The sequence below is a fragment of the Lacerta agilis genome, chromosome 3 (assembly GCF_009819535.1).
Source record: "Lacerta agilis isolate rLacAgi1 chromosome 3, rLacAgi1.pri, whole genome shotgun sequence".
NCBI lineage: Eukaryota > Metazoa > Chordata > Lepidosauria > Squamata > Lacertidae > Lacerta > Lacerta agilis.
In genome coordinates this window covers 110818294-110828774 of record NC_046314.1, presented here as the reverse complement: position 1 = coordinate 110828774, position 10481 = coordinate 110818294, and the positions used below count along the sequence as shown (strand labels likewise).

The 10481-nt window shown below is 46.6% G+C and overlaps 1 protein-coding gene across 1 annotated transcript in view; it reads left to right on the top strand.

The window, feature by feature from the left end:
• Positions 1-8441: 8441 nt before the first annotated feature.
• Positions 8442-10481, top strand: part of XPO1 (exportin 1) — a 37876-nt gene continuing 35836 nt past the window's right edge. Inside the window, exon 1 of the mRNA XM_033145145.1 lies at positions 8442-8628. The gene's annotated coding sequence lies outside the window, so the exon portion shown is untranslated. The remainder of the gene's footprint in view (positions 8629-10481) is intronic.

Genomic DNA, 10481 nt, shown 5'->3' with positions numbered 1-10481 from the left:
TCCAGACAGCACATGCCTTGAGGAATGGGGCTGTAGGAATGTCACCTCTTGCTGGGTGCTTTGAGCTTAAATTAATAACAGGCAGCAGAACTCTTCCAATGCATGCAAGCAACCCTCTGTCAATTTCTTTCTTCATCAGATGCTGTGTACTATTATGCAGGAAGACTAATTTAAGAACCAAACTGGCTAATTTCCATCTTTTGTAGAGAATAAAAATAAACTCAAAGAAGTATGCTCCCAACATATTTTCTAGAGTTTGCTTTTTAAACAGGAAGATGGAAAGGGAAAAACAATTACTTTTCTTTGTATTTTAATCATCAAAGCACTGAATAGATTTTTTCTGGAGGGAAAGCAATATAAAAATATTTAAAATAAAAATAATCAAGGAACAAAGCAGCAGAGAGAACTGTAAAGAATTTAAGGGACATTGGAACAAGCCAAACTAAAACTGCAAAAAGTAACACAAGACAAATAAGAGCAGGACTATACAATCCTTTATACAAAAACACAGAATTTTTTTTGTTTTACTGAAGGAATAAAAGCCTAGTGCCACATTTATTTTTTACTGCCAGGTAATAACATTTGTTTTCTAGGCTTTTTAATGTTGTGATTATTTTATGTTGGAAGTCTTAATGCTTCAGTGTTTCTTTTTATAGCAAAATGTCTTAAATAATGATTTAATTTTAGCTGGATCATATGGGCTTAAGAAGCCTGTCGTTAATGGAGAGAACATTTGTGCTTTTTTTGTCCAGTTTGCATTACTTAATTGTTGTTGGAAGGCCTTTGCTTCTAATGAACCAATTCCGATACTCCCTTTTTTCTCTATTCCAAGAATGTTTGGAGCTTTGCTAATTTGTCCATGGGAAATAAACACACACCATCTTCTAAATTAGTCAGCCTCTCAGCCTAACCTACCTCACAAGGTTGTTGCATGGATAATATAGGGAGGAAGAGAACCAAGTACACTATCTTGAGGTGGGATATAAATGCAACAATAAATAAAACTATTATTTATTTAATTTATATAACGCCCTTCTTCCCAAAGCAACCATCGGTGTATACTAGCCCAAAATCTGATGCAGCAAGAAAAAGAATAAGCACCCACACCTGCTTAAAACAGGAGCCTTTCAATGCAGCTTTCCTTTTTTAAACAAGACTGTTTTTTTCTGTTACATACCGGTACACTATATACATTTCCCTGAAATGTGTGTTGTTAGCCCCTCAGGCGCTGCTTTTCTGCTACCACAACACGAGTGTCAGGTTGCAGTCACAAATAATGCAAGGCATGTTAGGTATTTCTGTAAAAGCATTCAGTAGCCAATACCTTACTCACTGCAGTAGGTTTTCAAACAAGCGCATTCATCAATTAAGAGTACAATATTGCTACTCTCTACCTAACTTAGACCTGAAAGGTGTGATTAATAGGTGAAACCTGTTGAGGACCCCTTTCCTGTAGCTTTTCCAGCTGGAGATCCTGGCAGATTCCTTCCGAGGGCAAAGCAGATCCTGGAGTGCTGAGCCAGGGTGGGGTGGGGTGTCATGAGAGGATTCCAATGCCTGATTTTTGCAACCATCCTGGGTCTGTGCCTCCAGCAGGTGCCAATTTTACCAGCCCCTGGGTATGCCTCTGTCCATTATGCATGATCTCTAGTGAGATTCCTGCATTGCAGGGGGCTGGACTAGATGGGCTGCCGGGATCCCTTCCAACTCCACAATACTATTACCGGTAATCTACCAATGTGTTTATGGATTTGCTTTCCACTACAGCTAGGAAATAAAACTGCCTTTCCTGGTGAGCTTTACCACACTGACCATGCTTAGCTAACACCAACATGCACAGACCTAATCCTCCACATACTAATGGGACTTGAACTTAGGTCCATTTTTTTCTTACAAATTCTCACACACTTAAGAGCCAGTGTGGTGCAGTGGTTAAGAGTGGTAGACTCGTTATCTGGGGAACCGGGTTCGCGTCTCCACTCCTCCACATGCAGCTGCTGGGTGACCTTGGGCTAGTCACACTTCTTTGAAGTCTCTCAGCCCCACTCACCTCACAGAGTGTTTGTTGTGGGGGAGGAAGGGAAAGGAGAATGTTAGCCGCTTTGAGACTCCTTCGGGTAGTGATAAAGCGGGATATCAAATCCAAACTCTTCTTCTTCTTAAGATAACCCATTCCTCTATTCAAACCTCCTTAACAGAAATTTTGCAATACGTAACCTATTAGTTGGTTAAAGCCAGAAAACTGCTACAGTTATACAGTTATTAGACAGCACTAAGGATATTGTACAGCACATACTTAAGACAGCTTAACACAACTTCTTGCTCCTCAACACACTTTCAGTCAGATACCTACCCTATCCGCACCATCAGTCAGAAATAAAATATTGTCAACACTTTATTTCTTTCTGTTGCAATGTCTGTCTGTAGTAGTGTTAATTTCCGCTTATACCTACAACTGTGAACAAACTATAATCAAAGAAAAATAATTATTCTGGATTAACCGAAAAGACACAACCAGCCATACTTGCTTGCGATTAAAAGCAAAGTTTATTTCTAGTCATTATGTAAGCTGAAAAAGTAATTTGTGGTCTTCATACAGTGCTGTATGAACATAGGCCCTCACACAACTACCCATCCTTTCCTGCTAAGATCCTGTCCACAGTGTATTTCCCATTTTCAGCTATTTTCCTGAACAACACATACACAGCCACCACTCCTGAGGTGCAATGTTGTTGTTCAGTCGTTCAGTCGTGTCCGACTCTTCGTGACCCCATGGACCAGAGCACGCCAGGCACGCCTATCCTCACTGCCTCTCGCAGTTTGGCCAAACTCATGTTAGTAGCTTCAAGAACACTGTCCAACCATCTCATCCTCTGTCGTCCCCTTCTCCTTGTGCCCTCCATCTTTCCCAACATCAGGGTCTTTTCTAGGGATTCTTCTCTTCTCATGAGGTGGCCAAAGTACTGGAGCCTCAACTTCAGGATCTGTCCTTCTAGTGAGTACTCAGGGCTGATTTCTTTGAGAATGGATAGGTTTGATCTTCTTGCAGTCCACGGGACTCTCAAGAGTCTCCTCCAGCACCATAATTCAAAAGCATCAATTCTACGGCGATCAGCCTTCTTTATGGTCCAGCTCTCACTGAGGTGCAATACTCGGTTACTAATACGGCAGTGTGTTGTGGCTAGCACTGATCCCAGATACAGGTGGGTAGCCGTGTTGGTCTGTCATAGTCGAAACAAAATAGGAAATTCTTTCCAGTAGCACCTTAGAGACCAACTGAGTTTGTTCTTGGTATGAGCTTTCGTGTGCATGCACACTTCTTCAGATCCCAGAGTTATGGGAATTTAAAACCCTAGCTCATATATAGGGACTTTTCAAAGGTAAATGAGTAACACAAGAGTACTCCACATACCCCCGCTACTCATTGAAGTAAGGATAGGAATAAATGGCCTTGGAGAGTATAGCAAAATAATAGACTTCAGTGATGCATATATCCAGTATGACTGTGGCGATGAGGCATGTTATAGTACTGGACCCAAACATCAATGGCGGGACTCCACTGAATACAGTACATACAAACAATACACAAGCCTGCCCCTCTCCTACAGCACACACAGACAGGCTGTCTTACAGGGTGGGAGTTTAGGTAGCAAATTAAGGCAGGCAGCCAACTGCCTGAACAACTCAAGAGTTATTTAAGGCCAGTTCCCATTTGGTTCCAGAAACAGAACTCTCCAATGACAAAAGCTGGGAAAAGTTCTAACTCAGAGGCTTCTGCTTTTCCCATAGAAGGACCAACCCTTGCCAGGATTGGAAATGCCCCGCCTGAATCCCTGGAGTGTTTGCCAATCAGTGTCGTAGACAATGCTGAGCTAGATCGATCAATGGCCCAACTCACTATAAGGCAACTTCCTATGTTCCTAGCTTACACTCTCAACATTCTGTCTCTGTAGCAGCAAAGCCATGGGGGTACAAAGCATAGTCTCTGGCCATCCACTGCAAAAGAAAAGGAAAAAAGAAAGACTCATTAAGGGGTGAACAAGTGAGAGAAGTTCCTCTTATTTAACAGCATTTTTAGCCAAGTGAAGAGGCTGGCTTAAAGGTGCTAAGAATTAGCCAGTTTAAAAAAAATAATAGTTGCACAGACCAAGGGATAGCTCAGTTGGTTGAGCATAGACTCTTAATCTCAGGGCCATGAGTTTGTTGGTCAAAAGATTCCTGAATTGCAAAGGGTTGGACTAGATGACCCTCATGGTCACTTCCAACTCCACAATTCTATTTTTCTGAAGGCCCATTAATGTCAAGCGTTTTTAACCTGTGGTCCACGACCAGGCTTCAGGTCTGTGAACTGAGCACAAAGAATTATTTTTCCAATAAGCTGTATGCAAAATGTTGTATGTGTTTCTGTGCATTTTTCAGGAAGAGTCCATAACTTTCATGAAATGAGACCTGGACCCAAAAAAATGGTTAAGAATGTCTGATCTATGTAGGCCTACATTCTACCGGTATTTTTCCATTCTGCCTAATAGATGCCAAATGCCCCCCACCCTGCCATTATCTATAAACAACCATAGAAACAAAGAAATAATGACACACATCTGTATAGCAGGGTTAACATCAGTGCTTTTTTCTAAAAAAAAAAGTCTAGGGATACTCTCATTTTCCTACTCATATTGAAATATTGCCCCTCAATGAGGCCAAACTTAGATTCACAAAATGTTTAGGGTACCACTGGTACTTTTATACATAAGTACAGTATATTGCCAATGGTATACAGCAGGGGTGGCCAACTCCCAAGAGACTGTGATCTGCTCACAGAGTTAAAAACTGGCAGTGATCTACCCCCAATATTGAGGTTCAGGTCAAAGTTGTTGAGCTTTTGTTAGGAAGGAGGAAGACCCATGGGGTGGGGGGTTTGGGTCAAAGTGGTTGAGTTTTTTCAGGGAGGAGGTAAAATGTTGAGTTTTTCTTAGGGGAGCCACAGTTGTTCAGCTTCTTTGGGGGGAGCCAATGATCTACCAGTGATCTACTGCAGACGTCCCGTGATCTACCAGTAGATCACGATCTACCTGTTGGACATGCCTGGTATACAGTATTGCCAAGTGTTCAAAGTTGTTCAAATGCCTTACCTAGCTGTAACATTCACACCAATGCAGAAAGGTAAGATCAATAATATTGCACTTAGGTGGGGACCAAGGCTGAGGGTGAATTCAAGGCTCAGAAAAGTTTGGAAACTCTTAATTCATAGCTCAGTTTCCTAACCATTAAGTTTTCATAAGGATGGCGATGGAAATTAAATCAGAACATAAGCTTCATTTTATCTGTTTATTTAATCATTTCATAAATTTTTTACACTGCTTGATTGCTACAAAAACCTTCTAAGCGGTTTACACAACGATAAAGGAAAATTTACAGCCACACTTTAAAGCACACAGAAGTTAAAATACTGAAACAGATTAAAATTACCTCGACTTTCTAAGCATGCGGGTAGGCTTATCTAAACGAGTATGTTTTCAGCAGGTGCTATACACGCACACACACACACACACACACACACACATATATACATATATATATATATACACCTATATACATACAGCGAAGGTGCCCACTGGATCTCAACTCTGAAATCTCTAACAAGGAGTTCCAAAGTGCGGGCGCTGCCACACTATTATTATTGTATACCGTCCGCCCCAACCATATATTTCAAGGCAGCTCACAACATAAAAATACAAGATAAAAAAATCACAAAATACATAATGAAAGCAAGAACAAAAGCGGCCCCATCACCTCCCTCCCCCACTAAACGATCGAATTCTTACCCGTCACCCTAAAGACCCCTTGGAAACATCCCAGGAAAAGCGACAGCGGAGTAAAAACATAGTTGCGAAAACGGGCAAGTGACGATTCATATAAACCGGGTGAAGCCATTCCAGCCGGAGGAGAGCGGCATGAACTCAGCAAAAGGAGAGGCGTCCCACTTAGAAGAAGACATTTCGCTGTCACAGAGACCAGGGAAACATGAAGGAAGGGGGGGGGGAATAAAAATTAAAAATTACGCCGCCTTTCCCTGTGACTACAAGGAGCGGGACTGCGAGTAGGTCGTGAGAAGCCCTGAGCCTCCAGGGCTAAGTAAATCAACAAATAAGAGCCGCCGTCCCCTCACAACTCCACAGGGATCTCTCCTCAGAGACGGCCCCTCGTCGTCCTCGCCCCCCCCCCCCATCCCCCGTTTTATAAATCCCTATTGTTTAGGTAGCCATTTCCTTCCGCCGGCCAGTTAGGCGATGTGCGCGTGCGCTGTATCTCTCGCCTTCTCCTCAACCGCCTCGCCTCGCGCTCTAATTGCGGCGGCGGCGGCGCCGCGAGCCGAGCCGTACAAGGGCCTCCCTCAAGCCCGCCCGCGCGCGCGACGTCATTTGAAGCGGCCGCCCAATCAAAATACGGCTGCTGCTGCGGCTAAAAGCATATTAGCCCGCGAGAACGCTATTTGAAGACACGGAGCAGGAGTTGGGTGGGAGGGCTGTCATCAAGAAAGACAGCCACCCGCGTCCAATCATGTAAGCGGCCCACGAGCTGCTTTGCCCCGCCCACGCTGCGCGCGCCCGCTCACTCTGGCTCTCTCTCTCTCTCTCTCTTTCTCCCTCCTTCCACCCCCCCCCACTACTGTCACCGCCACCCACACGGCCTTTCTTCACGTTTCCTCCCAGCCAACCTCTGCGGGAGAGTTTTTAAAAAGGGGGCGTGGCCTGCCGAAAAAGCCCGCGCGCTCTCTTCATGAGTAAGCGGAGGGCGGGGCGCGGTTTGGGTGGGAATAGGGGGAAAAGGAGTGAGGAGAAAAGACGGGCGTGCCAGCCAGCCAATGAGACGCCGCGCTGCCTTTTCCGCCCTCGTCCCGCGCAATGTGGTGCGTGTGTGTTTGTGTGTCTCTGGCGTTGGGTTTTCTTGCACTCTCCCTCTTCTTTCTCTCTCTCTCTTTGCCCCCACCCCACTCCTCTTCCGTCACCCGCTCGGAGCCAATGGGGCGGCGAGGCGGTTTGGGGCGGAGGCTCCGCGCACACGCCCCGCCCCGCCCCTCCCCTCCCGCGCGCTCCGAGGCGCCATGGGCTGAAAACTAAACCGAGATGGAATCTCCCAGTCTGAACCGGTTTGAGCCGGTTCCGAGTCTGTGGCACTAGAGGAGGAGGAGGCAGAGGAGGGGGACGAGCGGAAGGAGAAGAAGCGCCGCCGCCGAAAGAGGGGGAGAAGGGAGAAAAGAAAAAAAAAGGGGGGAGCGGGGAAGGAAAAAAGAGAGGCAGAAGAAGCCGCCGCCGCTCTCGGTCCTCTTTTGCCGCCTTTTGCCGTGTGTGTGTGTGGAGAGAGAGAAGGAAGGGGGGGCGCGCCGAGGAGCGAGCTGCGTGAGGAGAGGGGCGCGCGCGCGTGTTTCCGCGAGTGCGTGTGAAAGGCGGGCGAGGGGTTCATTAAGCGCAGGAGTGGAGCGGCTGAGGAAGGGGTGGGTGGGTGTCGGGGTCGGAGCCAAGCCAAGGGGGATGAGCGGACCTCTGTGAGGGGACTTGGCTGACTCGCTCCACGCTCACTTTCCTTGAGGACAACCCCCCCCAAAAAAGAATAATAATTCTGTGTGTGGGGCTCTCTTTTTACCTTCTTCCTTATAACGGGGTGGTTCACTGAGGCGAACGCCTCCTTTTGGTCCATCGTCTCCCTCCCATCTCCCCTCGTTTTCGGGGGACGAGGTGTTGTGTTTGTTTTGTAGGCCCCAACCAAAGGGGTTGGCCCATCTCCCTTCGAAACAGCGTGGCTGCCTTACCTGTGCTGGAGGCTTCTTGAAACCGCTTTTTTTTTTTAAAAAAAGAAAACAAATATATATATATACATACATATATATATCTATATATTTATAGTTTTGCCGTGTGTCTCTGTATATATACGCGAGCGTGAGAGAGTATAGCGTCCCCATACGACTGAATCTCGAGGAAAGGGCGGGAGAGGCAGGAAAAAGGGGGAGGAGAGAGAAGGCCCAGTAGTTGCCCCCTTCGCCTCTTGTTAGACGAAGCAACCCTCTCTTGTCTTGTTGCCCCTTTTGTATTATTATTGTTCCTGCTCTCTTTTTGTTGTGGGGTGGGGAGCAGGAAGGGGGGTGTTGGAGGTGTGTGCATGTGTTTGAATGGGTGGCAAAGCCCTGATCCTCCATGTGGGTGTGTTAGCAACTTGGCTGAGTTTGGGAGACAGAAAGTGACTTTTTGAGTGTGTGCGTTGGGTGGGTGTGTTTTCTTTCCCAGGCTCCCCCCTCCCTTCCTGGTAATTCATCCATTCTGCCCCCGACCCCCTTCTTTTTAGTAGCAAGTCCAGTGGGGCTTCTTTTGTTGTTGTTGGGGGCCGAGGGCGGGTGGGCTTGGAAGAAGCAGACTTTTCGGGGGCGCATGTAAAAATAGAAAGACGCCTTGTTTCTTCAGAGTGTGTGTGTGTGTGTGTGGTTTGCAGGGGGGAGTTGAAAAGGAAGAAAGGCTGGACAGGTCTTTTCACCCCACTCCTCCTCCTCCTACTTCTTGGGTTTGCTTGGATTTTTATTATTTTTTATTGTTGCTCTCCGCTCCCTCTCTACGAGAAGTAGCTGTGATACTCAATTAGGTAAGTGAGAGTTCTTCTATGAAACTTGTGCATGATGGTACACCAATGGGAGATTGGATTGGGAAAGGTGGGGAGGGAGCGCTGGAGACGTAGGGAGTGGATACAATCCCAAGGGGGGGGGGTGAAGTTTTATGGCGGGGCGGAGGAGAACTTCATGCATTTTAGGATGCAGCATTTGGACAAGCGGAAAGTATGAAAATAGCGACGGTGTGAAGCCCTGGAAGTGATGTTGCTTGCTAATCTAAAGGCCTAAACGTTATGTTGATGAACTCATTGTTTTCCTAGGAGAAAGCAGTGATGGGAATCAGGATGCATGTGTTTTAGAAAACAAAAGTCCGGGGCCTCTTCCTTGGGGTAGGGGGTGTAAGATGTGGGCATGGCTAAGCATGGAGAGGTGTGCTGTGAAGCCTCATGGAAAAGGGAGGGGGGAAGGAAAGGGGGTGTGTATGCAAACCAAGGCCACGAGCCTTGGAAAGAGAAACCGGGGGGGGGGGGCTTCGTTTGGATCCTGCCTTGATCTAAATAAAGCGAGGATGCTGTTGGAAAGACGAGAAACGAAGGCCTTAAAGTAATCGGATGGGGAAGGAGAGTCCGAAAGGTCCCAGCAAGCCAAAGCCATCCCGGGAGGATGGAGCAAAGCAGCAAGTGTGGGGTTGGGAAGCTGGAGCTTGGGTGGGCGAAACGCAACGCGGGTAGGAGGAAGGAGGCGGCCTGGCGGGAGATTAGAGGTAGGGCCGCCTCCTTTCGGTGGGGTAAGTATATAGGGGGGGGGCCTGGAGAGCGGGTGGAGAAATTAAGGAGTATAATCTGAATTATTGGGAGTGGAAGTTTCCAGAAATATATTTGTGCCTCTCTCACTGTGCAGCACTATTGAAACGTCCGCCTGGATCACGTGGGGGCCCTGTATAGAAAGCAGGGATAGAGGAGGGAGGGGCTGCAGTGGCCCAGCTGCTCTTTACGGCTGTCGGGGAGGAAAGGCAACAAAAATCTCTAAAGCTTCGCGTGCCCGGTGCTAGTGACCCTTGTTAGATATTTCGGGCGGTTTGGGTTGTGTGTTTTTTAAGTGCAGATCGTAAGCGTTATTCGTGTTGCCAGTACCCGGTAGTAGTAGCAACGTGAATGTTGCATGTGCTGCAGTGTGTCTGCTGTTTGGCGAAGGGCGGCAGCCGAGGCCTTTCCAGTGGGTGGGTGTGTAACTGCCGTCTTCGGATGTACCCCATGTGCTGCATCTGTTTACGTTACGTATCTATTACTGATTTCAGCGTGCCTCCTCTAATTCATTCACGTTTTTCTGTAATCGGAAGTTAATGCCTTGTTTCGAGGAAACGTTAGCGAAGCATTTATAGGGGGAGGGGCAGACTGCAGTCCAAAGTTTCGTATTCTGCAGCCTCCTGTAGGTTTCTGGTTGTGTGCAGATTGGTTTTGCTTTCCTGAAAATGTACGTGCTTTCTGATGTGTGCCTACTGAGAACTTTGGAGAGCCTACTTTCGGTAAACGCTGGTCTGATAGCTGTTTTGTAATCAGTTAGTGGCAGTAAGTACCTCACTGAATATTGCTTTGAACGTCAACAGGATTGATACCTTGTGAGCTCTGTAATTGACCATTTGTTTTCTCAATGTGGTAGTTGTTTTTCTGATAAAACTCATCAAAAGTGTGCATTTAAAAAGTGGCAGTAAAGTTGCTAACGGACTTGGAGGAATTGAGTGCAAAGGGAGGAACCTATTTTCACAATCTAGGTAAGGTTAATGATATGGAACAAATTGCATAGGTATACAGCAAAAGCTAGCCCTTTGAAAACCTTTTTTTATTGACAGCATGTGTTCCAAATGGTATTCCTTGTGCAGATGGTTACA